The sequence below is a fragment of the Dicentrarchus labrax genome, unplaced genomic scaffold (assembly GCF_905237075.1).
Source record: "Dicentrarchus labrax unplaced genomic scaffold, dlabrax2021, whole genome shotgun sequence".
NCBI classification, from domain to species: Eukaryota; Metazoa; Chordata; class Actinopteri; family Moronidae; genus Dicentrarchus; species Dicentrarchus labrax.
The window spans coordinates 20912617-20938254 of NW_026136718.1; the positions used below are offsets into that span (position 1 = coordinate 20912617).

At 44.0% G+C, this 25638-nt stretch overlaps 1 long non-coding RNA gene across 5 annotated transcripts in view; it reads right to left on the minus strand.

Moving 5' to 3' along the window:
• Positions 1–873: 873 nt before the first annotated feature.
• LOC127350472 (uncharacterized) overlaps positions 874–25638 on the minus strand; it is a 44813-nt gene continuing 20048 nt past the window's right edge. For all 5 annotated transcript variants that reach the window (XR_007880583.1, XR_007880584.1, XR_007880582.1 and 2 more), the window contains 2 exons: positions 14502–15996; positions 874–1530 (listed from right to left, as the gene is read on the minus strand). This is a non-coding gene — a long non-coding RNA (uncharacterized LOC127350472). The remainder of the gene's footprint in view (positions 1531–14501; positions 15997–25638) is intronic.

The window sequence follows — 25638 nt, forward strand, 5'->3', positions numbered from 1 at the left end:
CACAAAACATAGGACCAGTGTGTGTGTGTGTGTGTGTGTGTGTGTGTGTGTATGTGGTTATAAATGTGTATCATTGTTCAGAGTTTCCTTCAGCTCCAGCAACTCGCTTCAACACCCCTGCTGCTCACACACAAAGACACCTAATTGACACCACAGATTTAGGCCACTAGGTTTAACTGTTCCACTTCCAACCCTTCAGCCACTGCTGGAATAATCAGAGTAATCGAAGTGAACAGGCTCCTAAAGCTTCTCATACCACATCTTAGATGATACTTGTACATGAAGCATCAATGGCTGGCAATACGTATTTGTTTCTATTACTGTCAACAAATCCCAAGAAAAGACCAAAACCAACCAATTTGATTGTCTCTTAATCTAAGAGCCCCAATCTCATTGGTTCCTACTGAAGACGTAAATCTTTAAACATGGGTCACAATTATATAGTTTCTTTTTTTTTAAAGGCTAAAAAAAACTAAATCAAAATCAGTTGGACACTGTAGTTTTTAGCAAACGTCACTCAAACAGTAGTACATACTGTATTTATTGAGGACTATAATACATATTTGAAAAACTCTTTACCAGGAAAGTATGTGGGATTGACTTAAAATAAACTACTGTGCCCATGTTCATTGTAATGAAGGAACATATCACTCGGTGCAATAATGTGTCTATTTGATGAGTTTTTAACATTTTTTTGACAACAACGGAGGTCTGCAGCCCCGATGAACTAGATATATCAAACTTTGGATACACAGGAGTCAATTCATTGTTGGTTTTAACAGTAAGATTCAGCTACAATCTCAGCAACAAACAAACCTTACTGACATACATAGAAACTAGAATGAAATAGAAAAGAGAAAGAAACAAGACCAATTTTCAATTCACAAATTGTTCAACTTTATTGAAAATATATATCATATCAGGGCAACACTTTCCGCATTTGGCAATCCCATTTAACATTTTACGATGAATTAGTTCATTACACTATGAAAAATATTGTATAAATATGTATGTGTACATAATATCCCACAGAAAAGGGAAAAGTAATTCAACAGAAACAAACTCTTGTCAAACGATTTTCCAGTCAAATACTTCAATGTAAATTACTGAGTGAAAAGAAGGACCCCTTGGGGTCTCATCCAATCTCCGACCTAAAATTGGTCTCAAACATAGTAATTCATATCTAATGAAACTAATTTTGGGAAATATTGCTCGGCAGCTCCATTTTACACTTCAGACAGCTCTTAAATTGATTCAACTTCTAAACTTACCTTTCAGAAGCGGCTCCGACTTACCTGTCCACATCCACAAAGACCGCAGACTAGACAACTGATAATCATATCTAATGATGTGCATCTAACTGACTGTTCGTGCAGGTGTAGAGGTGGCATTTTCCATGTGTGGCCGAGGCTAAACATGTTCAGAGGAACTGGCTATGGACAGCGTGTGTGCTTTGTTAGAGTAAGGCCCAGCGGTGGAAGCTCAATCGCTGCTTTTCATCCCCAAGGTGGCGTCTCTGACTGGCTGCATCTGTGAAGACATAAGCAAATAAAAAAAGAGCGATCAGTGAAAAGAAGACTCCTTAAATTGTGCAATAAGTTTTAAGTGATAAGTCATATTCCTCTAATTGGAATCTAAAAGCTTGAGTAGACAAGTGTAGCTGTACGTATAAACAAGGAATCACTATCTGTGCTTGGATCACATGCACATGCGCTCTCAGCGTACAGCTAATGCTGACGCTGTTTGTGTCATGATCCCTCCAGACACACCAAACTGTTAATGTTTACTATGGGAGGGGGGGTTGTGCGTTTGTGCATGTGTGTGTGTGTGTGTGTGTGTGTGTGTGTGTGTGTGTGCATGTGCGTTTGTTTGTGTGTCTATCAGCTGTCTGTATCAATGGTGTGCATGACCCCTGAGCTAGCAGACAGTCATGGGTCAAAGGTCAAGGTAGAGCCTGTCTGGGCTTCCTGGCTGAAACCAACGCCTCCAGCACAAACACACACATAAACACGCACGCACCGGGGGGATGGGTTGCCCCCCTACCAGACTAATATCACCTTTGGGATTAGGATCCAGACAGAAATACATTGACCTCAAACACACACACACACACACACACACACACACACACACACACACACACAGTGAGTGTCTCAGACACTAGATCTGCTTGGTCATAAAACAGGACTCGGTTGCACTGCATGATCCAGAGAGAGGCAGCAGAGATGCTGAGTCTGAGAAGGCCATCTAATTATCTTTCAGCACTGAGTTAAAGAGGGGTGCAGAGGAGACTGAGGAGATTCAAGCGTCACCATGGTGAGCAGAGACAGGAGCTAACATACTGCTAGCTAGCTATACTGTAGTGTTGATGCTGCAAGAATAAAGGAAACCCGGGAATACAAATGGAATCAGTAAGGCAGCTATAATAGCTCAAATTAATTAAAATGGGACTGATACAAATATGCATAGGTAATTTTATAGGCATTCACATTTTTCAAAGAGCAGCTAAAAAAAGAGCATTGTTTGTTGCTAAACCTCATCCCTGTCATATGTCAAGCAGTTTAGCTCTGTAATTGCGTTTAACCCCAGCATTGATGTAGCTGCAGGAAGTGAGAGCCCAGAGCACCAATCTGGAAAAAACAACATCAGCATGCCAGACGCTTGTAAAAAAAATCACAAATCAAAGAGAAGCGGGACTGCAGGATCTCAGCACAGAGTGAAACAGGAAAAAGGTCAAATTCAGAGGAGCTGACGGGGCTTCATTGTCAGGCCATCGGGAAAACTCCCCAAATAAGCCCGAGTGTTAAGCCTGCTAATCCCCTGTATTATTGCAACATCTGTGAGGTCTAGAGAGGCTCTGCCAGTGATTAGCAAGACAGATGTAAACAATATCCTGGCTGAAAAGTGAAAAGGAGAGGAGAGTGCTTGGTTGATCTGGGTAACACAGTGCTGGAAGGACAGAGAAAAGTAAAGACAGAGAGAGAGAGAGAGAGAGAGAGAGAGAGAGAGAGAGAGAGAGAGAGAAATGTGGAGAATATAAAGCAGGTAAGTGGGAGTGAGTGTGTCATGGGATTTAGGGGGGAAAAAAGAAGAAGAGGAAGTGGAGGATGGACGAAAAAGAAGCAGGAGAGGAAGCAATGGCGGTTTTGGAAGAAATAACAAACACAAGAAAGAGAGGAGATTTGAAGAAAGCGGGTCTATTAGCTTGAGGATGTTGGGGACTGACAGAATACAGTAGGTGGGGGAGGTGGAGGGAGACAGAAGGTGACAGAATTAGGGGAGAAGGAGCAGCAGATTGGGAGACAGCAGACCTGGGGCCAGGGCTGCCCCGACCGGCTGACGAGACACCAGGGAGACGTGCCTAATTTATGCAGAGTTAGGCTGAGGGGCTGAAGAGTGGAGGGTGTCTGGGACCCCCTCAATACCCCTTACAACCAAGGGGAGCAGCTATGGGTGCTAGTAGTGCGAGAGCAAGAGGGGCATGGGGGGAAGGTAGGGGTATGGGGGAGTCTCTCTTTTTTTGGAGACAACAAGAGGGGGGTGGAGGCTGCTCTCCCTGCTCAATTCAGGCGAGGCTGTCCGTCTGACGTCCCATTAAGGTTTGGGACAGGGCATGGGGAACGAGGCGATAAAGGGGAGAGGGAAGGGAGCGGGAGGACAGGAGGAGGCCATGCTTAACTCCCTCTTCGCTAGAGATGCTTCCCCCCAAAACCCCACCCCCCCACCCCACTCCACTCCAGTCTTCTTCTCCAGTCTGGCTACCTATTAGATCCACATGGCCGTCTGGCTGCTTCTCTGCATACTAATTCTCCATTACCACAACCTTGAACGTGAGCAAAGAACAGAGTCGGACTAAATCGGAGACAAGTAGCCTGGCTGATGGGTTGGTTGTATGAGAGGCTAGAAGAATACTTCAGCATCCAGGCAGGGAGGTTCATTGGGCCAGAGTAGTGAATTGTGGTGTTAAACTGATATGATGGAGGCTTTAAAACAGATTACAGCTGCAAAATGAGTGGTTTTGATTTTTTAATATTATATTTAATTTTAATGAGTGGAATTAGTTGACTTTATTGTTTTTCTTATTTAGTAAATAAAATAAACAAAGATAGCAATTGGAAGTGGTAACCTTGACTTACGAAACTACTAATTCACCCTTAAAGACTTCCATTCCTGTGGGTTTAAATGTAAACATTTAGTGTCACACAATTATTGAAACCAGTTCCAAACCTGGGGGTTGAACCCCCAAAGGGTTCCTTTAAAAATCTAAAGGGATTTGAAAGAATACGATAGAAAAAATAAGTTTTTTAATATTTTTGTTTCTTGTGAAATACTGTAAACTTGATTTCTTTCTGGCTCTAAAAATCCTTCAAATGGAACAATGTGTACTAATTTTAATTTCCGGCGTAAAAAAAACGATAAAAAAGATAAATACTGGCACAAAGTATTAATTATCTGCAGCTTTTGCATCAAAAAATTCTGTATTAATTTCATCCTTCCAAATCGTGTATCAGTTGCATGTCGAGTATGAGGAGACATACTTTATGCTTTGTGTATGCGAATCCTGGCTGATGGCCAAGTGAATTTGTGTGTGTGTGTGTGTGTGTGTGTGTGTGTGTGTGTGTGTGTGTGTATTGTCTGAAGGCCCAGGGAGAAGCAGAATGGACAGCCGGGCAGGGTGATGGTTGAGTCTGATGATGCAGACAGACAGTTTAATGACAGTCCTCACCCCTGAACATACAAGCCAGTGAGTGGCTAGCATGTTCGCAGATGTACACACACCGTATGACACGTGCACATATGTGTGATATATGGTGTGGCGTTTTCTGAAAAAGACACTTGGGCCAGTGAAAATGAAAGAGAAAGAAATCTCTCTGTGTATGACCCTGGAAAAAATATCTGGAGGAGCTAGAAATGAGTAACAGGTGCTTCTTTTGACCGCCACTTGTTCTGAGTTTTGAGTTTGTCCTTCAGCAAATTTAAAGCTTTCAAGCCCCTTTTTTATACGATTTAATACAGATGACACCAAAAAGAAGAAGAAACTAAACTCAAATACATTCCCAGGATCTGTATGCTTGCTACCAGTGATGTTCTGGTGAGGAACAGTGCAAAGTGGAGAGCTATTCACTGGCTCAACAGAAGCCAATCTCTTTGTGCTTTTCTTGCGAGTTGTGCCTGGCAATGGACTTGCATCGTATTCAGCAGGACTCGCGCAGGTCTGGACTTGAATTTGGTGCCCAAACAAAGACATAGAGCCACCTCATTAAAAAAACATGTCATTGGATCAGGCCTGGGCTGAATTGTGTGATTTTCCCTCCTACCATAAGTGGCCGTGACTGAGCGTTGGGCTGAATGAGAGGCCGGATAGAGGCCTACCAATGGAGCGCCACGCTACATCCCTATGGGAACCACCCCTTCACAGAGGGGGGCACATTTAAAGCTTTGTTGGTCTGTTAACACAGCTTTTTAAAACGCCTCTTTATGGACTCAGCTAAGCAAACTGCAGCCCCTGGTTTTCTTGCGCCAGAAGGAGAAAGTAAAAAAAAAAGAAGGAGAAAAAAAAGAAAGGAGACAGTGAAGGGCAACAGAATAACAGGGAAAGGGAAGGCTGAAGAGGTTGTTTTTGGTTGTCATGGGAGAAAATTTTAAAAAAGATCCCCTCCAGACATGTATTACAACACAAATACAAATTGTCTGCTTGGAACAATAATGTGTGCCTTTTTTCTGCCAAAAAGTATAATTTCCACATTGAAAACTATGAATATGCACATTTTGTTCATTTCAAAAGGTTTTCTGCTGGACACAAGGTGTCTCCTACTTCACTGTAAAGTCCATTCTCAGTGGATGTGCACTGGTGGATTCAAGTTTCTACAATATAAGTTGCATAATGGACCAGGATTGATTTCCAAACTATTTGTAATGTCACAAATCATACTCTTTGGCCCCACCTCTTAGATTTTCAGTGAGCACAGAGAAACCTTCCACTTTCAGCAAATGAATGTGAAAACATCCTTCTAGTGTCAAACTCTATACAGTGAAGCTCAAACATCCAACTGTAGGGACAAGAAAAACAAATTTTTGAGTGGAAGGGGGGGAAAGTTCAAGTGCTAGATTTTTGCTTAGTTTTATGCAATATGAAATAAATTTAGATGTAAATAATTAACTGTCAAGCCTAAACTTGGATTTTAATATTTTAAATACACCCTCAACACCAAAAGAAAGGCAATAGAATCCTATGTAGAACCCTTAGAGCGTACATCTGTTCTCACTGCGTCTAATGCACCTGAGAAGTGAACTTCACAATTGTTGGATGCAGCAGAACCAGGTCATTGACAAACTGCACCGTCTCACAGTGTCCTCTGATACAGTCAGCACACACCTTTACCCAGAGGACTACAGACATCCTGCTGCTGAAACAATAGGTTTGTGTGGGCATTTGAGTGTGTGTGTGTGTGTGTGTGTGTGTGTGTGTGTGTGTGTGTGTGTGTGTGAGACAAACACAGTCCTGCCTGGGCTGGAGACTTAGTCAGTCTCACAGGGCGCTCAGGATGACAGTGAAATGAATAACAATGAACTTGCTGAGAGTCAAGTTCAGAACATTAGAGATCACCAGAGCTGAGGAGCACAGTCGTACACAAATGTGTGTGTGTGTGTGTGTGTGTGTGTGTGTGTGTGTGTGTGTGTGTGTGCGCGCACGCATAATTGTGTCAACTCGCTCAGGAAATATCTCAATATGAACAGAGCACTGGGCTCTAGAGAAGAGCACCCACTAAGATGAAAATGCACACACACACCTCCTCTTCTCGCTCTCTTGCTCCCCTCCCCTTACCATCTCGCCGTGCACATGAAGCAAGGACCCCGTCCTCGCAATTCTATTGCTGTCTGCTGCGCGCCTGATGAAAAAGCAGAACGACATAGGGGGTGCACATGCCTAAAGGCAAGGAAGCGCACATTTGTAAATCACAGCCCCAATATAAACATAGGGTTTAATAGGGGTTTCTCAGGCGCGTTGGCAGGGGTCCACCTCGCCATGTGTGCTTCACCAGCTGTGTTGCACGTTTTTCAGCCTGCTAGCCTGCTACAGAAGAAAATGTGACTGAACAGCCTCAACCACCACCCAGCAGAGCGGATGGTCTACGGGGCTGAGAATGCATCTGAATACATTTACATAAAGATTTTGCTACGTTGACAGAGGCACTGCTGAGAATGCAACGTGCTCGTCATTGTCCCCAAAAATCAGAGTAATGATTGAAATGTGGCACGCAGGGGAAGGAGGAGAGAATAAAAACGGATAGCGGTCACTTTATTCTGAGAAGAAACAGGGGAGCTGTGTGATTTTTAAAGTCTGCTGGCAGCTCGGCGTTCCCTATCCCCCTTTATGTTAATGACAACAGCAGTGTATGTGAACCAGAGACCAATACAGGGTAACAATAATAAATTACACAAATAATTTTTACAATCCATGAGACTGAGAAATCGGCTGGTAGGAGATTTGATCAAGAATAAGTCTGTGACAATTTAGATAAACAAGGAAATCACTTTGCCTTCAGTGAGATGCTAAAATAAACACAATTGCGGACAGCTATGCAAACACTCATGAGACAAACACAAAAGCTCTTTCACCAACCACAAATCTGATCTCTACATATAATAAATATCTTAATCGCAATGTAATCCTGCTGGCTTTTAGAAAAAAATGATGGTATAACTGAGGTAGATAGTCTAAAAGAATGCAAGTTATCTTAAACACAATTTATCTTGAAAAATGTAGTATAAGGAAAACTTGAGTTAAAGAATGTTTTTCTCTTTTTTTCGCTTCCTTCTGGGGAAAAAAAACCCTGCAAGGATATTTGGTAGTAGAGTGACTTCAAAATACTGCAGATATGAGACCTTATTTTGTAACACACAGCACACATATTTCAGCTCCAGATTTTATTAGCAGATAAACTGACCAGATTTTACTGTAACAAATTTAGAGGATAGGATTCCAGTAACCTTTTAATCAAATAGATGGGATGTAAAGGTGAGCATGGCCTAAGGTGCGGAGCGGCTTTTGGAGAAAGCACTTTAATTTTGAAAATAAAAACAGGTAGGCAACAGAAGGAGCCGCGGTGAAGCCCTGTGATAAACCTCTTGCAGATATAGTCAGCTAGCCAAACCATCCTGTCAGATCAGTGCCTGAGGAGAGGCAGAGGGGGAAAGAGAGGCGGTGAGAAGGGGAAGAGAGCAAAACACGGGTGAAAAGGGTCAGCAGGGAGGAAGGCTAAACCCCAGAAGCAAGCAAAAGATTGTGTGTGCAGTGCATTTATATTTCAGCGTGTGTGTGTGTGTGTGTGTGTGTGTGTGTGTGTGTCTGTGTGTGTGTGTGTGTATATATGTGTGTCAACCCCAGCTGGGCAGACATTTACTTGACATGCTGATAGGGATTTAAGCAGTGGGTGGGTGGTGTGTCTGACCAAGGTGAGTGAATGAGCAGAGAAGGGGAGCTGGTGGGGATCGGAGGATGATAGGAGGTGGAGGGAGGGAAGGGGGGGGGGGCTTCAAGACCAGAGGGGCTCACAAAACTGCCGTTACTAAGCTTGATTTCAGCGCGAGTTGAGATGATTAGGAGACGAAGGCAGAAATGAGGAGGAAAACAGGGGGTAAGGGCGGTGGGTTTTTATAGGAGAACCCTCCAGGCTATGGAAGAGAAGGGGGACTAGTCTATTGAGGTGATGAGGGAAAGCGGGTCTTTCTTTCAGACAGTCTAATGAAGCATAAGTCCCCAATGAAGAATGGAGGCAGGCTACCGCAGGGTGGGTTAGCTTGTGTCTCTGCCCCTCTCCGTTTCTCCCCTTTTTCTCCTCTCTTCCTCCGTCCTCTCTTTTTTCCACATCCCCTCTTTCTCCTCTCCTCTCCTCTCCTCTCATGCGCTGCAGTCCCTCCCCTTAAAGGGCTTACACTGTTTATTTCAAAGAGGCGTAACGTGCCGCAAGCTCACGCACTCGCCTCTCAGATGATTTGATGAAATGGCAATGATACAGTGACCAGCAGCATTTCACCAATAAAGGGGATTGCTATTGATGGGCGACTTCATCAAGAAAATGACACACGGCAAAGCAACATGTGAAATTAGCAAATGGCCAAGATGCAGAGCACTGTATCGGAGCAGAAATTTGATCTAAAATGAACTGAATGAATGAATTCTAAAATGTGATGATTTAAAATCCACACGGATCCAGTCGAAGCGTTCAAAACAGGTTTGTGTGAATGACATACATTTCTGATTGTGGCGTGCACATACGATGAACCCCGACCCGACATGTTAAATTATAGGAGGCAGCAGACTGAGACAGACAAGGGGGGCTGTCAAAGTGTCTGACTGGGTTTGACTATGTTTGGCTGGAGGTTGTTTGACCAGGGGGTTGACTGGACTGCAGGACTGATTTCTGGCTCGATTTGGCTCAGGGCCGGCTGGAGACCGGCCAGAGGCTGACTGAAGGGGGTTGGGTTCCCCTGCTTCTCAGTTCAAGTTGTCCCTGGAGCGAAGCAATAAGAAGCAGCTTATAAAATAAGCAAACACGGAGGCAGCTTACAGACAGTCAGCCAGCCGGGGATGAACAGCAGATGAACCACACACACAACTCTACGCTGCATTGATACCCCCCCCCCACACACACACACACACACACACCCCTGACCTTGACCCTTGAGGTCCTTCCTAACCTGTTTCTGAATGGAAGTCAGTGCAGCTGGGGCGTCTAGCCATGAACAAACCGCAACCCCCTCCAGCGCACAGACCCCTCATCGCCTAATCATTCAGCCTGTTCCCACGCTTGATGACTGGGATGCTGTCTCTGCATCTGAATGGTATAATTTAATATTTATGTGGCCGCCATGGTCCTGTCTGTCTGTTTCTAAGGGCAACAACAATTCCAGGATTATCTGTGGCTCGTATGAATTACCTGCTAAACATTAATCCGAATGTTTTATTTTCATTTCAGGAAGCTTTTCTTTCTTTCTGCGTGATATTATTCTTCTCCGCTTTACGCATCAAATTGCATCTGCAGTCTCTCTCAATGGCTCACTCATATAAACCATTCAGCCTGAGCGCATACGTACACTATATAATGTATGTGTAGGGGTGTGTGACTGTGTGTGTGTGTGTGTGTGTGTGTGTGTGTGTGTGTGTGTACATGTCATTCAGCGGGTTCAAACCCCTCCACCTTCACATTTTCATTACGGCCAAATCTCAGGCCTGTGCTACAGCAGCGTGGCCTTTTGCCGGCGAGCAGGCAGTTTAATCACACATACAGCACTACTCCATTTTCATTTCCTTTTCATACAGCCTCCATTCCACTCTGGCTTCATAATTCTCCCCTCAGAGCTGTCTAGAGCGTCTGAGTGTTTGCAGCCTGTTGAAATGACATAATCAGTGACTTGGATAAATGCCTGACTGTTTTTCCCTGAGTCTATAATCAGACTTGGGGCTCAGTGTTGCAGCTCTGAGGAAACAGCAGCAGCAGTAGCAGCAGCACTTGACTCAGGAATTACTTCCTAGGGAGGCTAGTCTCACATAAGGAATTTGGTAGATTATCAATGCAATGAATTTATTTTGGTCTACCAAGTGCACCTTGGTAAATAAAATAGTTGTTGTTACTTACAGAAGCATAAAAAGTGTTGTTCTTAAAATACATATCATACAAATACATACAATTTAATTCGATTTTTAATCTTAATTGTCAGGATTATTGGAAAGATAACTAATGCAAATGTCGAAAAGTGTAATTTGTCAAAAATAATTGAAAGTGTCAGTAAGTTAACTTAAGTGTTAAGTTTAGCTTCATATTTTCTTGAAATAAAAAACAAATAACATCTTTATTGATATATATTCCTTTTGAAAATGTCCAAAAAATGAAAAATATAAAAAAGTTTGAATTTTCATTTGGACTGAACTACCTCGTCAAAATAAAATGTTGTTAAATCTCTAAATCTCATAACAAACACAGTAACTGCAATTTTAATGTCATACAAGGAAAATCTTCATATGAGGAAGTTAGGCTACCAGAAAATGGCAAATCAAAAATGACCGATTTAGCTTGTGTGCTGTATTTTAAAGATATCAACACACCTATTCAAATTTCATTTTTCGTTCGAATGATGAAGTGTTTCGAGAAAGAACCGATCACTTATTCAACAAAGAAAGAAAGACGTGTGGAACGGGCCAGGATGAATTGAGCGATGGCTGTAAATGCTTTCAGCAACTATTACTTCAGTGGGTGGAACACATTCAATCAATACCTAAGCAAATAAAAAGCAGAGGGCAGTCTGAATGAGAAAAGCTGCAGCGGACTGGACGGCAATCACACACACAAATGAACAGTCCACATTCAAGCTGCTCCATGAAAATTATTAGTGAATACACCCATAAATACCTGGTTTATATAATATTATACAACAGTCTGACTCTGAGGGTTGAGGCCATATCCACATTTTCATCTTCATTTTTTTCCCTAGTAAGTTCTTACATCTAACTTCAACCAGATTTGTTTTTTTTAACATCTTTTTGTCTTTAACAAAATATTGTTACTATTCTGTCATTATTATTAAGAATTTAGACTCAATTATACACATTTTATATAATGTAATGCCCATAATTTATATAATTAAGAAAAATATTTGCGAAAATCATTAGGATCAATCACCAATCAGGAGGCATGTTAAAGAGTCCTATATGTAGCTTTGCTGTTGAAGGCCTTAAAGCCTATGAGAATGGTAAGAGCAGATATTGTCATTCTACTGTGCAGTGTTTCAAACACACATACACACATTCATGCACAAGCAATATGTCTAACCTAAAGCAAGGTCTACTGTACCATAGTGCCTGTTCTCTTTGTGTTGAATTATGCATAATTACAGCAGCGTAATAACACACATGGCTATAACCGTTATTAGGATAAAAGCTTTCTGCAGGAGATGGTGTTGGGGTGTGTGTCCTTCTTTCCTGTGAGTAAGTGTGAATGGAGACATTCGTACCCACGTGATACGGATTAGCATGCAAGTCTTTGTGCTCATATGGTTATGCGTGCATGAGCGCGTATGTAACAGCCATGGCGGCTGACTAGCATACGTGGTTGGGTGTAATGTTCACTGGGTGCTCATATCACATATGGTCCGCCTTGTTTGATTTGAATATGCAAATAAAGAAGAAAACAGCTTCACCCAGTTTATCCCCCATGATCCAGAAAAACTACTCTTTCTTCTTATAAAGACTTAACACCCACCTCCCTGCTGGGCTCGTCCTCCATCCCTCTCCCTCCACCAAGAGAACCCCACCCTTCTATAGTGCCCACACACATCCACATTTAATAGGTTTAAAATGTTCTTTCTGCTACATTATTTTCCTCTGTCGTCCTCCTTTTAATTACTATCTTTCACTTCTTGTCAGCCTGTTTTTCTAACTCTTTCCGACCCTAACTTCCACAAGATTTATTAACCAGGGGGAACAAATATACACATAAAATCAATTCAACTGTTCACCATACCATGAGAGCAGATTTGAGCCTGCCTGTCTGTCTTCTTGACTGCCATTTTCTCCAACAAAAGGATACAGCAGCTTGCAGCTCAATCCAAGCTAACTACAGCTAGCCTGGGCTCTGTACACTAACCGGCTCTCTACCTCGGCCTCATCAGTGTCACTATGGGCTGATTAGACAGAGAAGCTTGATTAAAACCACCTGAGTCTGATCGAGTAGATGATAACGGGGCTGAACCAGCCTTTTGTGGATGGTAAATGGCTGCAGTGGTTACCACATGCTCCTATTACCTTTTTAACCTCTGTAATTTAACCTATGTGAAGTGTCTTTGTGTTCCTTGAAAAGTGCTCTATAAATAAAATTATTATCATTATTAAAAGGATAGTTTATTTTCAAATCCCTCCAAAAGATTTCAAAGACAAGACATAGCCTGTAATTTGCTGTATCATAATCAACCTTATAGATATATTGGCCCTTTGTCATGGGTTGTTTCTGAAGGAGAGATACCATGTGTGTATGTCATCCTCCAGTCCTTGCTGTGAAGTTTAAAGCTACACTACAACGGACCGACAACAGATGTCATACAGCAGGTCTTCAGAGTGGATGATAGCCTATTTCCAGGACACAGACAATTCACCAAATCGCTCTTTCCAAAAATTAGCACTGACAGGTGAAAACGGCCACGAATGCCACGGGAGTTCACAATGAAACGGACAATTGCACAAACACACAACTATGGACCTCAGACACACACACAAACATAAACACACATGTCAATGCACAACAGCAGCAACAGAGGATCCATCAGCACAGCTAACACCACATTAAGACCATAAAGCACCAATACATCTCCTGTTCCACGTACACAGCCCGGATCCTGCTGCTTCTGCACTGATACCCCTGATCCCCCTGCGCTTTGACAAGGCGTAATAAAGCCTGTATGAAGCGCCGCATTGTGTGGGGAGAACACAATGTTGCATGCTGAGTGCTGTGAGAAGGGCGTACACCCGTGGGTCCCACGGCGCAGCAGCGCACCAGGGCCTATAGCAGGGAGTGCTAAGCATGCTAATGAGGTCATTATGTTATGCCTCTCCCTCGCTCCTGCTCTCCTTTACAGTGTGGGCTTTGCCTGTCAGAGGAGGCAGGGTACCCTGGTAATGCAGCCAACCACAGATGTCACATATGGCACAATGAGAAGACTCATGAGCGTCTCAGTCGCTGAGAGAAAGATGGGGCGACGCTCCATTTTTCAGCTAGCATCAAAAGCAAGAACACGCCATCAATGATTTGCATAAGGTGAGCTTAAAGGAAAGTAAAGAGGAGGGCAACAACAGGGCTAATTGTTCCTGCTGTGTATTCAATCAGCAAGCGCACAGGATTGTGTTTCCTTTTTTTCCTTTTTTACTATAGCGCTATTATTTACAACCGAGGGGGAGGGGTTAAGCATCAAGCACATGCAAATGCAATTACAAGATATTTGCATAGCCGTTAACAATTAGAGGGCAGATGGCAAACAGCGGGCATTAAAAAGCGACCGAGCGCCATCTTGGCTGAGGGAGACAGCTGGCAGACAGGAGTCGGCCATTTTGTAGGCATGGGTCGCTGCCAGGCTGAGGCGTAGAGAGGCGCCAGTCTCTCTCTGTGTGCCAGGAGATTGGCAGACGAGGGGGAGTTGCGCTTTAATACCCTCCCTGGTACAGACAACAACAACAATCTACTGCAACACTCAGTGACAGTATGATCACAGCCCAGGGCTCCTGCTGAGAGCTGACTGAGGAGATCAACTACAACACAACGTGTCTATGTTTACTTTAAAAACACACACGCACCTCTGAGTGGAGATGGTATCTTATCATAACACTGTTACTAGGAGGGGAAATATTTCTTATATCTGTTGTTCTCCCTGCTTAGTTCAATATGGCTCTCAGAATGATATAGGTGGTTTTATTTCCCACAAAACAAGCAATTAAATGAAGATATTGTACTTACCAAGAGGTATGTATCCCGTTGTAATCTCTGTTAAGTTTTCATGCATGGAAAACTCTTCATCTGTCCTCTAATGTCCTTTAAAGTCCACAAATGTACTATACAGTATGTCTTGCGACATGACCTCAGCCGGATGTTTCTACCGCTCTCTGAGGATTTTGCCAATTTTCTTCAGTCACCACCAATTTGCTAAAACATCTGAAGAGCGAGTCTCTTTGTGTGGTGAAGGACTTTTGTAAACGTGGAGGAGAAAAACGTCAGATGAAAAACCAAGTAGTATCAGACAGGAGGAGGGGGGCACTGAACAGGTACAACTACTGTCCTTTTCATCTCTCATTCAATTAGCAGCCATTCACTTGTGCTGCCATGGGATCCCTGCTGTACAGCAGTAAGTGGACTTCAGGTGCTATTTCCACACACACACACACAGAGAGAGAGAGAGAGAGGTATGAAAGCCTGGGCCCGCCTTCCTCTCTTCCACCTTATAGATCAATACAGCACTGCCATATCCTCTGATGGGAGCTGCTGTAGTGAAGGTAAGAAAATCTAAGGCGAAAAGACAGGTTGTGTCTAATATAGTGGATGAGAGAAAAAGTTCAAATTGTCCTTTCATCCTGGCTCATGAGATCTTAGGAATATTGCGCGCTATGTGCTTGGAAGTGGCACTGAGCAGAAACGTCCTGTGTACTGTCTCAGATGGATCCTTATTCAAACAGTTAAGGTGGAATGAGTATTAAGGGGGAGGGAGCTGGAAGAAAAGAGACCTTCGACATCCTGTCTTATTCTTCTTCCGTTTCTCTCCCTCCCTCGCTGTCTCCGTGTCTCTCTGACAAAGTTTTATCAAGTGGTGTTGGACGCAGCAAAAACCCCTCCGGCTGAACCACACACAAAGACTCTCTCTCTCTGTCTCTTCCCTCTCCCTTTTTCTCTCTATTTTACACACACATGTGCACCTACTGACACACACACTGCGTGTGGGGCGGTTGCAGGGTTAGGGCCCTGGCCCTGGCTGGTGCTGGGACTGTTGGAGAAAGATAGAAAGAGAGATGGAGAGAGGAGCTGGGAGCAGTGGTTGTGGTTGGTCCCTGGGCTCCGAGGCCTGCAGGCGGTGCTGGGCAACCTCTGCTAGCCTCTCTCCTCTGTATTGATTTCTGCTGCTCCACGCTGCTCCGCTCTGCCGCGGAGGCTCCTAGCCGGCGGGGATGAGAGCTCGGCTCACCCGCCTCACCTGCCTCTCTCCTGGCTTGGCTGGCCTAGCCTGCCCACTCTGCCGCAGCTTTGGCTGGCCCCTGCTGGCTCCCCGGGACCCCTGTATGCAGCACCGGGGCCACAGGAGGAAGGCAGCCAGAGAGCCCATGGCGATCCACAGCTGTGTTCACCTGCTCTGGGTTCACCCGCTTCGAACCACCTCCTCGAACTGCTTCAATCCTTCTCTCCTTCCATCCTTCCACCCACTCTGCTTCTCTTTTTCCTCCTCCACTGCCTCCTCCTCTTCCTGCTGTACACAAACAACCAGAGACAGAGATGGAGAAAAAACAAGTTAATCTTAACTTTCAGCATTTTACCCACTCTGAATGTCAAGCCTGGTCTTTGATCAGCGAGAAGTCGGGGGTGAGGATTCTGGCATCCTCTCTCAGCCAGTAATGTGAACCTGCTAACCTTGGAGAGCAGAAACTGCTGGGATTGGAGGCCTGAGAGTTAAGTGTGTCAGGCAGAGAGATACTGTCTGCCAAAGGTACTCTCAGCTATTAGATTCTGATGTGCTGCAGATAGCAAAATATAGCGAGAGTGGGCCCATTATAAAAATCACCACTGTGCCAAAAGAATACATTACAAATATTTACAGCAAAAGTTTCTCTTCAACATCCACCCTCTTTTGCTCTCCCTCTGCCGCCCAAGCCCAATGAGTTTTATATTTATTTTTATATTTGCCCATGATGGTTATAAATAACAGAAGCAACGTTTAAAACTGGCTAGATATTTCAAACTACCCTTCCCTCACCCTTCTCTGTTTGTGCCTTAGTGAGTGTGAAGGAATGGAAATGTTTTGGCCAGACCAGTGGTGCTCTATAGAAACTTTGTCAAAGAAAACATCTCAGCTTTTGTATCATCCAGAATTATTCAAATGGGTTCAGCAGCCCTCTTCTTATGATAATAGCAGTTGGGGGGACATTTCTTTGAGGATTCATGGTCCCATTGTGTTCCTCAACAGAGAAAGAGCCATGGCCAAATTCAACCCCCAGCACCCCACATTGCACCGCGCTGCACCAACCACACGATCTCCAAAATATCCTCGTCGCAGCCACCACAGAGCTGTGACAGCCCTTCTGTCCACCTTTTACCACCCCTCCGCAGCCCTGAAAAAGAGACTAAAACCCACGGGCCGACTGCCAGGGGAATAGAGAAGTAAAGTGCAGAGGTTTAGAGTCGGTGGGCAAGGCTTTGGAAGTTAGAGCTGTCTGTTAAGGAAAGAGCGAAGGGGGTGCGAGAGTGGCATGGGGGGTTACACTGTTGGGACAAGAGAGGCAAGTTTGGGAGAGGGGGGCGAGTTGAGTTAGGGGGACATGGATGGGGACCGGGGGTGCGGTGCATGTCTCAGACACAATAATACTATTCATTGGGCTCAGACATGGGTGTTAACTCCCCTCTGACAGAGCACAATGGGACTCGGCGGCATTCAGGCAGCCTTGGTGATATTGTTAGTTCAGGGCTGCATTCTCCCTGCCGCAGGATAGAGCGCCTGCATTGTACCCGTCCGGCAGGATGGATGGAGGGAGGTTTGAGAGGTGAAAGGCAAAGAAAGAGAGAACAGTACGTTTGTCTATCTGTCAGTGCTGAAGGAGCGAGGGACAGAGGGAACAGGGGGTGGAGAAGGTGGGGAGGGGCGGCGGAGGTTGTGTTGTTAGGGGTGTTTTTCCCCATGGCATTGGACTTGTTTGTTTCAGAGGGGAAAAATAAAAGGAGAAACTGAGACTAAAAGAGACAATAAATATTACTCAAGCAGCCGAGTGCAGGGCTAAAGAGGCTTTAAAGCGGGTGGGGACACAGACGGAGGGAGGAAGGCATGGTGGCGTTTTTATGGGAGAAAACGCAGCGGGTATGTATGCTGCTTTCGAGTTCAGATGGATTTTGTTCATACGCCTCAAAAGAGGGAGAGAGAAGAATGTAAAAGGGGTATGACAGAAAATGAGAACTGTGGAGGTTGCTGCTGTTTGTGACTCGGATGAGGTGACAGCCAACTACCACGAGACCTACTTTTCCAAAGGAGAGGAGAAGAGAGGAAAGGAGATACAGTATATAATTTGAAGGCAGAAGAAACTGAAACAGCTGAACCAGCACAGTAGGCACTGGGGAACGCAGGCTACATACAAGTCAGGTTTCCATCCAAATGTAACACAAATCTTTAAGGAATATCTAGAAAATCAGCTGAATTAAATGTGTATTAATGCATGTTTCCGTCCCGCACTGTTATGCAAGTATTAGCTGTTGGGTGAAACAGTTGGTGGTGCTAATTCTCCAGTCAGGTGTCATTACACCATTGCATAAGAAGAGGTCGCAACGAGGATATATAATTAAAAGGTCATCAGTCGCAGTGGAAAACGTGAGAGAAATTTGACATTTATGTTTGTTTCATGCACTAATGTGAAGAACCTTTCAGTCTCCTCGTCGCTCTAAACATTTATTTTTGTCAATTTTTCGTATCCAAAGTAAAGCGCTTCTTGTTTTTTTATCGATACACCAATAATTTTTTGACTACAGTTGGACTTCAATGTGGTACACACTCATAGAGAGATCACATTTAAAGAAACATGCAAGGTTAACATTAAGGTCCTTGTCGCATCTGCACACATTGTGTTAACACACTCATTCATAGAAAAATATCTGAGAGAAGGCAGACAAATCTAGCCGTAGTTCAAAATCTGAAATCACATAGAGCAGTAGCTATTACTTTATTAATGGATTAGTCAGTCAACAGAAAATCAACTATTCTGTGAAAAACTGCAGTCCTTGTCTTAACATTATAATAAATTAATAATTATATTTTTTGGTCAGACAAAAGAAGGACATCTGATGACATCATACTGGGCTCCAGGAAATTGTGACGGGCAATTTGAAACCATTTGTGATGTTATAAGGCAGATGGATTCATCAAGCAAATAACCAGCTGATGAATGCATCCCCTAAAACAATGCCAAAGGATGAACGCATTCTTCACTTTGTTACACAAGTGTATCTTTTTCCTTAAAATGAACTTGATGATGATATTACTTGAACACGTCACGTATAAAAGGCAACACTATGCGGCCATACGGGCTCATATCTCAACATACTCCTCTGGAAGCTGCAGTCCCTGCATGTTTTTGATGTCTGAAGATTTTATGAAGGTACTGTAAAGCAGTAAGGTATTGGTGAAAAGGACAAAGATATAAAATGATGCAGTATGCATGGCTTCATACACATGTATCTAATCACTAGACATGACACACAACCCACATTTGCACAACACACACACACGCACACATACACACACACACACATACACATACACACACACACACACACGCACACACACACACACACATACACACACAGTATCACTGCTCCTTCTGCACAGAACAACCTGCTTTCATGAACAGTACTTTGTTTGTTTCCCCTCTGGTAAACTCTGGCCAACCGTTCCCATAGCAACCTTACCTACTCGTTCCCTGTGTGAATGTGTGTGTGAGAAAGAGAAAAAGAGGGAGAGAGGTATGTGGGGTTGTGAGGAGGTTTAGAGTAGGACTTCCTGATCTTAATACAACAGTGTGTGTGTGTGTGTGTGTGTGTGTGTGTGTGTGTGTGTGTGTGTGTGTGTGTGTGTGTGTGTGGGTGATGGGGTGATTGAAATATGAATCAAGGGATCCTGTACATGTCAATTCTCAATGAATTGATTGATGATGATTCTGTGACGTCTAAAAGCAACTACAGTCATCTGCATTCACTCTCAGTAGTCGGGAGTCAAACTGCCCTCCTCAGATAAGGAAAAAGCCAGCGGTGTGATGCTGGGTTGTCAGGCAGGCAGGGGCAGGCCAGGGCACAGCTCTCGTCAGGGGGCTAATGCCCTTTAGGGGTGGCTGAGGTAGCGAGGGTACTGCCCTTTGTCCCTGGTGGGGGGATTACACTGGTCAACCAGCACAGACAATGTACCCCCCTCCTGAGATGGGAGGACCAACCTGCTCTCTACCAATGATAGGGGCAGTCAACTGATCACTAACTTAATTAAGGACCGAGGAAAGTAACAGAGGAGGAGGAAGGGTGATGCAGAAGACTGAGAGAAGATGTTGAGACAGGGGTGATAAAAGGGGGGATAAAGAAGAGAAAGTGAAAGGAGAAGAAAGCAGTGCAGGAGCACAGGGACACGCTAAAATAAGAAGAGGCATGGAGTTAAAAAGAGAGCAATGGGAAGCAGCAGAGGGGTGAAGAGAAGGCTTCTCTAGCACAGGATTATGGGAGGGAAGATGAAAGGATCAGGTCTAACAGAGGACAGGAAAAAGGCCAGAAGAGATGGCCAGAGGAGGGAGAGACCAGCGTTTTAAACTCCAAGCAAGGAAATTAAGTAGAAGAGGGAGAAAGAAAGAAGAGAGGAATAGAGCTCAGGTGTCCATGACCTCAAGGCACTGGTGGAAAAGGCCTTTTTTTATAACAGGTGCACAATGTGAAAAAAAAACTCCCTTTCTGTTCCCTATTTATGCCACAGCACACACACCTACTCAAATCCAATGACAAATGCAGCAGATAATTCTATTACAGAGGACTTTAATAGAGGATATTTAGGGGACAGTTAGCGGGCCTTGGTAGCATAGCTCAGGCCCACTGCAGACAGATATGGCTCTGCAATACTTAACAACAGGGATTTGGCAGCACTGTTGATTGAACATGCCAAATCCCATTTGTCGGAGGGCTGTGCGCGTTTGTATCGACACTCTGTAACCTTGTGGCTCCGTAAAAGGAGACCTCAGTGTGTGTGTGTGCATGTGTGTGTGTGTGTGTGTGTGTGTGTGTGTGTGTGTGTGTGTGTGTGTGTGTGTGTGTGTGTGTGTGTGTGTGTGTGTGTGTGTGTGCGTGTGTGTGTGTGTGTGTTTTCCTGGCGGGCAGGCAGGCAGGTGGGTGGCACAGTTCAGGTGGATAGGTGCAATGGTCTAAACTCTGCTCCATCTATGCTCCTCTCCATCACTTCATCCTTCCATCTTTACACCACCATCCGCTTTGATTCCCCCTCTTCACAAAAAAGGTGGACAAGCGGGAGATAGAGAGGCTTTCTCAACACTCCTTTTCTTGCTTTCCCTCCCATCCTCCCCCCCCCTCCCTCCCTCCGTTCCTTCCATCCCCTATGGTAGAGCTGCCAGACAGGAGTGCTCAGCAGCTCTCCGAACGTTATTGATCCTGAGAGCAAGCCGGCCAGGGAGTTGGTGTCTCTCATTCTCTCTCTCTCTCTCTCTCTCTCTCTCTCTCCTCCCTCCATCACACCCTCAAACCCCCACCACAGCCCGCAACTTTTTCCTCCCTACCTCCCCGCCTCTACTTCATTTATCAAGGTTAAAGAACTCTTATAAAAAAGGGAAGAGGGGGTCGCCTGGATGTTATCTGACTTCATGAAAGAAATCCCCTCAGGCCACTCCACTAGAGGAGAATGCTCTTTGCCAGACCTAACTCTACACACACACACACACACACACACACACACACACAACACGCAAAACATGCAGTGGCACCAAGCAGCGGCCCACTCATAGTCAGTCAGAAATAGAAAGAAACATGTCCAGTTTGGTACACGGCAACAGGACAATCAGGAATAGAAATGAAGAGGATGGATGAAAGGACCAGAAGAAGAAATTATAACATTAGTCACTGTGTTACTACACTGCAGCCCTGTCCCGAAGGTAAGCGGTCAAATGGTTCATTTGGCTAGAACTACAGTAAAAGATAAAGTATGTCATACTGGAGGAGGATAAACACCAGCCAGAGATATTATTCACAACCTGGTGGCAACACAAAAGTTGCTTTTAGAGCTGAAACAATCAGCTATTTTTATCATATTAAATGATTGGTTGAACGATATTTGGCACAAAAAGCTGTTTTTTTAGTATAAATACCAAAAAGCTTCTTAGATGTTAATTGGTTTTCTCAGTCCTATATAATAATAATTTATTTGCTTAGCCCCTTTAAGCTGCGACACCTATGAAGCTTTCCTATCTCACATGGTACATATGCAGTTAACAATGACAAACAGTGGCAGATTTAGTACTCAAAATGATCTTAAAAGTTTTGACATGTTTGGCTTTCAACAAGAAGTAGACACTTGCTGGTAGAAATAACGGAAAAAGTTAACTGTCACTGGCAGATTTTACGAGCCGTAGCTTGCTAGCTACCTAAATAAGCCAATGTTGGCTCCATGAGTTGGTTGAAAAGCGTCCCCGTCAAACTTTTTAATGTTTCCAGCCCCACGCACACTGCTTCAACATGTGGGGAAATCCAAAACTTGACAGGCAACTTTCTGTACATAGTTATGGTTGCTAAGCTATGTGGCTAAGCTATGAGGGGTTTGTGATTTTGAACCCTAATGTGTGATGTTTTTTACTGCTAACTAACGAGTTACCCACAGATTAACTGATGATAAAAACAATCATTAGTTGCAGCCTTATTTCTATTTATGCATGTAACCGATTTAGTGAACTGAAGCATGAAGTATGAAAAAAATAAATACAAAGAAGTACACCTGTTAAGTTAGTTTGCACAAAGCCACCAGACCTGTAGCTCCATACTCCATCCGTAGAGGGAATACAGTTTCTGCATTTCCAGCCATTAAGAGGCTGTAGCAGCTATTGTCCCTGTTTGTAAAAGGACTGGAAATGGCTCTACATGTGGAGTACATCCTGTCTGCCATTGTTACTGCTTTCACTCTCCCCTATAAAGGCCTGCCTGCACTCCAGGCTACAACACCCAGGCAAATACACACAGCAGCACATTACAGGGCCATACCTTCCCCTCCCTTTGTGCTCAGTAATTGCCACAATGCATCTTCTCGTCCAGCTAATTAAGTGAGTCTTTCCCATTGTCTCCCAATACTATCACCTCTTCACACAGCCAAAGAGAGAGAGAGAGAGAGACACACAGAGAGAACTATTAAAGCAAGAGATGGAAAGTGCAAAGGGGTGGAAGAAATACAAAGGCAGGAGTCCAAATAGAGAGAGGATGAATGACAAAGGCATGTGTCTGTGTCCTAGTAAATGTTTGCCAGTTGAAAAAGGTGCCTGTTGTCCATGTTTGCCAGTGAGCTGGAACCACCACATTACTGCTGTCAGATGAAAATATTCATTCTCCATAAAGTCTTATTTCAGGAATCATGAAGTCTAATATTTGAGATTGACAGAAAGTGTTTTTAAAATGGTAACAGGAGGCCAGAACATTTTAACTACTGCTTTCAATGTAGGCCTTAAAATAACCAAAACTGGAATGTTGAAAATGAGTTATTTGGCAGATGATCACGTCAGTTATAAAGAGGATGTGCTTAAGGGGGAGTGAATAAACTACAACATTACACCAAAGCATCTGGCAAAGGCTTAAAGTCCCCCTCCACCCAAAATTGTGTTTTTCTGTTTGTTACTTCACTTGAATGTTTGACCTTCACTGTGCAGAATGATGTATGTGCAAAGTTTGACACCAGAAGGATGTTTTCACATTCAGGGGGGAAAGTTTCTCTGTGCTCACCTTACATTTGACTTTAACATGTGCAGGTACGAGCATGATTTTGTGACATCACACCAAGTTTGCAAGCCAATCATTGGTCAAATATTTAACTCACGGAAGTGTGATGTGAAAACCTGAAACCTAAAGACATATCTTGTGTCCAGACATTACATTTTGAGATTAACAATATTCATATTTGAATCAATTCTGTTAAGGTTTTTTTCAATTCCGGAGAATGAGTAGATGCCATTTTAAGAATTTTTTTTAAGTAATTAAACTTCTTTGTGGAAAAGAATTATAAAATTATAACTCAAAGTAGTGTGTTTTTTTTTGTATTAAAACCTGCTTCAAATGGATCTTTAAACTTGACCAATGGCACAAACATTACGGATTATTGTTCCTTTAATGTATATTGAGGCTTCCTAATTCAAGAAAAAAGTCTACATCCAGCCTTTTTCGCTCATCCTAGACACAAAAAAAACTGAACAGAACCATTGCAGTACAGTTTGACTATATAAGTCTGATTCATTCTTATAATGAAACACTCACAGGAAGTAATCCTGGAACAGGTCCAGGAGTGAGCCTGGGTATTTGAACTAAAATTGCCCTCACCTCCCACATCTAAAAAAAATATAAAGGAAATATTAATAATTTCACTTTGGAGACTGAAGCGTTGCTATATCACGTAACTTCACAAAGATGTGAATTAATTCAAGGAGAGCAGTGAATTCCACTGTTATGTGTAATATCCTGGATATTTCCTAATATCACACCATGCATTATCCTGTCTGCTGTAATAGTCGGGCTATATCAGTTTCAAACTGTCATGACTTCACTATATCCCTGCACAACAGTGGTAATACAATACTTGTATTTGATGGAATCCATAATGAACAAATAGAGAAAAGTAAAAACAGGTGCTTTTGTTTTCTCTTCTTCATATCCTCGCTGTTCAGACCTTTTGTGTGGCTAACCGAGGTGTTTGAACAACTGAATTATTGGAGGACACAGACCAATAGACTCATCTAAATTCCACTTCTTGTTAGAGTTGCTAGGAGAACCCTCCCCCCCCCCAAAAAAACACACACAGACACACACACACACACTTGCTCCATGCTCAAGTCCACTCGCTGACCTCTCAGGCCAGACACTCTCTTCCCAATACACCAAACGCCCAAACTATCCCCCTAAAAAAAAATCCCCTCCCAACCCCTCAGCCCCTCAACCCCTCCTTGAACCTCTATCACCCCCCCACCTCCCCATTCCCATCCTGAACGCCTTTCCTTCCCACACTCAAGTTCCTGTCAAGGCCTTGACAGACAGACAGACAGACAGACAGACAGACAGACAGACAGACAAGTAGGGTGACATCATGGTGCAGAGAGAGAGAGACAGAGGAAGGGGGCTGCCTGCCTGTCTGCCCCCACAGCACCCACACAATACAGCAGGGCATCTGGCACTGGGGTGGTGGTGGGGGACTGGGTGGGGGTCTGTCAGGACAAAGCGTTTACATCCCCCTCCCTGGAATATGATTATAGTTTGTAAATGGCGGCTGAGACGTAAACGTGAGAGAAGAAGAAAGGGGCTGAGGTGCGGTGGCGGTGGGAGGGTGGGTGGATGACACAGTTATGGGTGTATACAGTGAAGACACCCACAGATATATTAGCCCACGCATATGAAGTTTACTTTGAGATATATTCATGAATGTCTTAGTGGAGAACCTGTGACAGTAAACAGTGTAAGAAATTGAAAAGAAGAATACAAATCTTAAATTTGCATCTTTAATGGTGTTTGTGTTGATTTTTGTCCCCCACAAACTGAAATTGAAAGTGCTCAAACTAGCAGGTTTCGTGGTGAAACTCACATCTGTGTGTGTGCGTGTGTGTGTGTGTGTGTTTGGGCATGTCACTTGCAGCTTGTTAATTTGCAAGATCCAAGACGAAACAATGGTGCCAACGGGACAGAAATCAGTGTCATAATACTGCCTCTTTCTCTCTCTCTCTCTGTGGCGGCCCCCACCTCTGTCTCCGTCTGAGAGGCTGTCTACTCGCTGTGTGCATACAAGTGTGTGTCTGTCTGTGTGCATACATAAAATAAATGAGCTGTGTGTATGCATTGTGCGAGCCCACAGGCCCAGTGTATATATTAGAAATGTGACTTGACCCTGGCAGGCTGAAGCAGGGTTTCTGCGTCGCACTGGGCGTGGGAAAAAGGGGAGACCTCTTTTCACAGCTGCTCCGGCCGTTGCATTGAACCAACGGAGGCCCCCAACACCCCCAACCTGCCTCCGCTGCTAATGCCCAACTCTCCCTCCCTACTCCCCCCCCTCACACTTTCCCATTCACTCCACAGCCTGCTGCCTTTCAGTGGACCCCCTTCCCTCCCTCCTGTGCTCTGTTCGTCACCCTGCTGC